Here is a 5,881-nt window from a genome sequence, read left to right on the forward strand (position 1 = left end):
AAGGCTGAAGGATGCATGCCCTTGGGTCCGATCTTAGCCCTGCCACTGAAACAAAAAATGGCAGAAGCACTAAAAGGCATCAAAGTCAACGAGTTCAAACACTGCTGGGAGCAGTGGAAAAACACCTCTGTAGATGCACTGCATCCAATGGAGAGTGCTTTGGGGGTGGCTGAAGTCTAAACACGTAGGAATAAGTACACAACTTTTCATAAATAAATTCTGGGGTTTTTTGGGTCCCCCTCATACACTTTGGGAAATGTTAAATGATTTAATGGCCTGATGATAAGATAGCTAATACTTACTGATAGGTTATATCATAATATGCAACTGTGAGCCAAACGCATTACATACATGATCTCATTGGATCCCCCTGAGAACCTAAAGTAGAACATTGTACTTTACATGCGAGGAAACGGAGGCTGGAGGTTAAAGAAGGTGCCCCAACTTTCCAGAATTAAGTAACTTGCTGCAGGACCGGAACCCAGAGATCCGATTCCAAAGCGGCGCCTCGTAACCTCGCTCTCGTGTGTACTGATGCTCTACAGCGCGGGTTCACTTGCATCTCACTGACTGTATGTTTGGGAGGGCCAGGATAACACTCAGGCCCTCTTACAGGGGAGGAAACTGAGGCAGAGGGAGGGGTTAACTGCTCGAGAATAGACTGTAGGCAGGGCCTTTGGGCACAGGCCCTCCCAGGGGCAGAACCGAACTTAGAAGTCAAATTAAGACATCTCTTTGGGTAGGTTTGTGTCAACATGAGAAAGAGTGGCCAACACACTGTAAGCCATTTGTCACCTCACCGAAGAAGGGGGCTCTGTGAGACGGTGGTTTTGCAAAGTCTCTTTGGGACCTGGATGGAAGAAGGTAACTCAGCAGGAAGAATCTGGGACTAAATGTTGAGTTTGGACTTTGCATTTCCACTTCACGTGGACCAGCGGGGTGACCTTGGGCAAGTCCCCGAGGGACACCCTGTCTACTCAAGCCCAAACTATGCTTGCTGAATCCTTACTTTTCTACCTTAGACTCACTGTGCCATTCAATAAGATTATGGGTCTAAAAGTCCTTTGTGCACTGTAACGAGCTCAGGGAAGAATCAATGGGAGATCTGCAAGAGGCAAGGGGTAATACAGTGAAATCTCATCCTCCTCTCTGCTCAGCCTTGCCCTGGTCAGTGGCCGCTCTGCCCAGGGGACCAAGGGCCAGATGACAATGAGTCTTTGTGCCCTTCAGCCAATGGGAGGGCTGCCCTGGGGAAAGATACAGTAACAAGACAGCAGGCTGAGTCAGTCTCCAGGCACCCCAGGCTTCTTATCTTGGCAGCCTGGACTTTGAGCCAGACACACAAACGGTGCATTTCAGAGTTTTGATACACAATCTTCAGCCCAAAAGGATCGGCCAGCCCAGTCCCTGCCTCCACAGGCTAGGGGCAGCCAGAGCTGGAGTTGGGAGATCAGGGCTACAGGGACAGCCGTCTGCACTGTGACCTTGGGCCCTAAGATCCTCAATTTTCTCACCCATGCAAGGAAGGTGTAGCACTGGGGAGGGCCTAAGGGCCCCATCATCTCTAAGCTTTGAGAGAACAGAAATTCAGCCTGAGCTGGAAGGGTGGGGAGTGTTGGAGCAGATGGGGGAAGGAGGCAGCCTCACCGAGAGTGTGGTGGGGGCAGAGGCTTGCACAGGGAAGTGGTGACGAGTGGGGAGGGGATCTGGAGTGGAGCTACTTTTGTGGATTTCCGGCTTCACCACTAGGGAATGTGAGCAAGTTATTCAGTTCTCTGCCCCTTTGCGTCTCATCTTTAAACTGGGAGTAGTCATCGTACCTACCTGTAGTAGACAAAAGAGGCCCCCCAAAGATGTCCACATGCCCCACTCCAAGTATGCGAGCTCACAGGGCAAAGGGGACTTTGCAGATTAAGGTAAGGCTTTTGAGATGGGAAGGTTGTCCTAGCCTATCCGGGGGACTGATGCAATCACAAGAGTCTAAGAGGGAGGCAGCAGGGTACAATGGACAAGAACTTGTGATGGCGGAAGCCAAGGTCGGCGTGACAGACATGCTGGGGAGATGGAGCGGGAGGCCACGGGCCAAGGAGCAGCAGCAACAAGGAAAGAGATTCTTCCCTCCATCCTCCTTCCGTGAGGAACACAGCCCTGCCAACACCTTCGTGTTAGGGTTTCTACCTCCCGAACTAAAGTAATAAATGCATATCTTGAGTCACCGAGTTTGTGGTAATTAATTACAGCAATCACGGGAAACTAATCTACTACCTAAGTGTGTATATTAAGTGAAGATTAACTTAGATGATGGTTGTAATGTTTTGCCCCATGTCTGCTCAGTAATATTGGATGTGAACTCTCTTCCCAGCTCAGTCATAATGGTGCCAATGGGACTTGGTTCCCATGGCCATTAAGTTCCCACGTGCAAAATTTGCTAAGTTTTTTACCTGTAAGGTGCACTCGGGATTTATGGCCTGGAGAGCTGAACCTGTTTCTAATGTATGGCCTTACGGGATGGCTCTTGGCACTGCTTTTATTTATTTAACTTTCTACTTGGTTGCTTTTCTTTTTGCCGGAAGCCAGGTGAACAGCCTCCTTGGTCTTTTTCCAGAGTCCAGACCTCTCGCTCCCTGTCTAGGTATTCCCACTCAAACGTGGGAACACTGGTGGCTCACCCAGCCCCAGGCCCAGAGATGGTCCATTGGGTGGTTCAGGGGACAGACTCGCATCATTGAGCAGAAAGACAAGCCTTTGGTGGGGCTGGGAATCTGCATCTTAGCCAGGGGGGCAAGGAGACCTGGTTTTGAGCCGAAGCTCTACTGGGTGATTGGGGCCTCAATTTCCCCACATCTGCAATATAGGTCCTAAGCCCTTCTTGGACCCCCTCCCAGGACCGCGCTGTCATTCACAGAGACAGAAGATGAGGAAGTACTTTGGAATAGCTGAAAGGGTGTCAAAATGGTAGGAATAAAGAGGAAGGAGAAAAGAAAGGGGAGAAACAAGAGTGGTCATCTCCCTTTCTAAGTCAAAGTCATTCATGCCTCGGAGGCTCCTGTTGCCCCAGGGTACTGCTGGGGGACTGTCAGGACTGCTCTGTGTGGCTCTGGAGACTGCAGCCCGAGAGAGCGGGCTCTGAAAGGGGCTAGTAAGTCCCCCCGGAGAACCAGGTAACGCAGGTGGCAGACATGACCTGACTCTAACAGCGAGGGCTCCCTGGGAATCGGCGCTGATAAATACATCGTATCCTTTGAAGCTTGCTCTGCTTTGTTTGGCACAGCCCTGGTGATATAAACCGGATGTTTAAGTTCAAGCATAAGGAGTAAACTCCTTACCTCATGAAACACACCTTAAAGACCCTCTGGCGTCAGCACGACTCACAGACCCTCAACTATGACAGATCTCTGTGTTCCTTCAACTGTTATCTATAGATAATACCTGTTTTTGTATGACTATAGCCTTTTGACATTGACTACTGAGCTATGCGTGTATGCTGTGTACACCTATGCACACCACTCCCAATAAAAGCCATTTGGGAGAAGGGCTCGGGGCGTTCTCCAATAGAGGGAATTGCCTCCCTGTTTCCTACCAGAACCAGGTGATTCTGTCCAGGATGACTTATTTCTCATCTGTAGTGGCCGGGAGGGGTTCTGCTGGATGGCGTCCCTCCCACATTCCCTCCCAGGTATAAACCTACCAAGGTTTGCTCTGACGGATCCCAGTTGGGGGTGTCCCCGTGGGGGCCGGGAGTGGTTCCCAGATGGCATATCTGTCCCAAAGCTCTAGCTTAGCCCCAACTGGCTTTTCAATTCCTGAGCTGAAGGCCACATGGGAACTCAGCCAAACACTAGGAACAGTTAGTTCCATTGGCTCATTTCATTAGAATCATTATCTTAGTTTATGAAGAAAACACAAAGTTTAATTTAATTTTAGTCCCCCCCGATGCCTGGGAGCTATAGCAACTAATCCTATAAAAATATACATCTGTCCAGACAGCAAAACAGATCTCTGGGGAGTGCGCCAGCCTTGGGGTGGAACTGCCGAGGCAGAGCGCCAGCCCCTGGCCTTCGCACCGGGGGAGGCCTTGGTGGTCATCTGGAGCAGCTCCTTCCTTAGATTCCTGACTAGCCTCTCTGAGAACCTGGAAAAAGCCAGGGACCTTTCTGGCACAAACGCCCAAACGGTTGCACCCAATTTCTGTAGGTCTGAGGGTCTCTTAAAGACCGGCATTCAGCACGATGCCAGGCTGGAGCCCTACTAGAGAGCAATCCCTCCCAGACAGAGAGGCGACGCTGCGGTGGCCACTGCTCTGGGCGCTGGAGCACGGCAGTGAAGACAACGTGTGACACCCCTGTTCTCGTGGAGCTTCTGTCTAGTGGGGGAGACAAATGGTTTCTGATCATGACAGGTGTGAGGAAGGAAATAAAAGAGGGTAAGGGGATGCACTATGCCAGTGAGAGAGGTAGGGAGACTGATTCAAGTTGGGTGGTCAGGAAGGCACTTACAGGAGGTGACATTAGGACAGAGACCTGAAGGATGAGAAAACTGTAGGCACAGGAGAATCAGATAAGAGACTGTCCCTGCCAGAGGTAAGAGCAAGTGCAAAGGTCCTGGGGTAGGAATAATGTTGGGGTTGTTGAGGGACTCCAGGGAAACTGATATGACTGAAGGAGAGTGAGCAAGGGGGGGAATGGGGCGAGGAGAGTGTGGCAAGAGAGGCAGAGGCCACATCATGCAGAAGTTGATGAGAATGCTCTCTGCCTTAAGTGTTTCCATGCTATTTAAACCCAGTCCATGCTTCAATCCAGATCCACCTCTTCCAGGAAGCCTTCTTTACCTGCTCCAACCCAGCATCCCTACCACTCTGAGCCCCTGAGACAAGCCTCAGAGTCTGTCCCAATTATGTATCTGTGAGGCACGTCCTCTCAGCAACATCCAAACCTTCATGAGGCCAAGGACAAGATATTAATTCTTGTTCTTCTCTAAGTGTGAAGCTGTGGTAAATATTCAACCAAGACTTCCTGCACTGAGAAAGTTCACGCAGCACCAGCATGAATGAAGCTGAAGGTAGTAACATCAGCCCGCCAGGTGCTCCTGGGCAAGTGACATCGCTCGAGCCTCTGTTCCCTTATTAGTAAAATGGGCCCAGTAACAATGTCTAAGGCAAGCGTTGCTGTGAAGATGATTAAGTGAGTCCTCAGTAAACCTTGGCTGCTGTTACATCTGCGAGTATCGACAACGTCATCAGTCACCGTGTCTGCTCTACAGTGTGGCAGATCCTGTCCAACAGAGTCTGGACCAGTCCCCTACACTATAGTGATGACACAGAGACCCCAGCTAGAAAGCTGATCTCTGGCGGGTCTGTCAGGGTGCAACTAGAGTCGGTTGTTTTTAGGCCACGTACCGAATCCTCAGTGAAGATTCCACCAGCGGCAGCTTCTTGTCTGTACAGAGGCAAGTCCTGGCCTTGCCTTTGTCACAGATACAAGGCCCGTACATGGCTTTGCCCTCCTCAGCATTGCCCAATGTCCGGCTCTTGTACTGAGTGCTGTCATAAAAGTCAAGACACTTGACCCCGGCTCTACCCCTGGGGGCCATTGAGTAATGTGTTGCCCCTCCAGGCCTCAGTTCCCCTTTGAACACCGGGCAGGCTGTTCTAGGAGATGCCTGCCGGGCTTGCAGCCCTGGCACGCCCTGAGTCTGTTTAGGCAGCAGCCCCAGAACCATGAGGCAGGCAGGGCTGGGGAGTCTGGTCAGGACAGCCCACCACAAGGAGAGGGAGAGAGAACTGGAAGACAGAGACAGCTTTGGCTGGGGGTGGGGGTTAGGGGTGGGAGGGAAGGAGGAGACAGGAGGAGGAGGGACCTCGGCAGGCGGGAGGTGTGGAGGG

The sequence above is a fragment of the Sturnira hondurensis genome, unplaced genomic scaffold, assembly GCF_014824575.4.
Source record: "Sturnira hondurensis isolate 20B ecotype Veracruz unplaced genomic scaffold, ASM1482457v3 Scaffold0004152, whole genome shotgun sequence".
NCBI lineage: Eukaryota > Metazoa > Chordata > Mammalia > Chiroptera > Phyllostomidae > Sturnira > Sturnira hondurensis.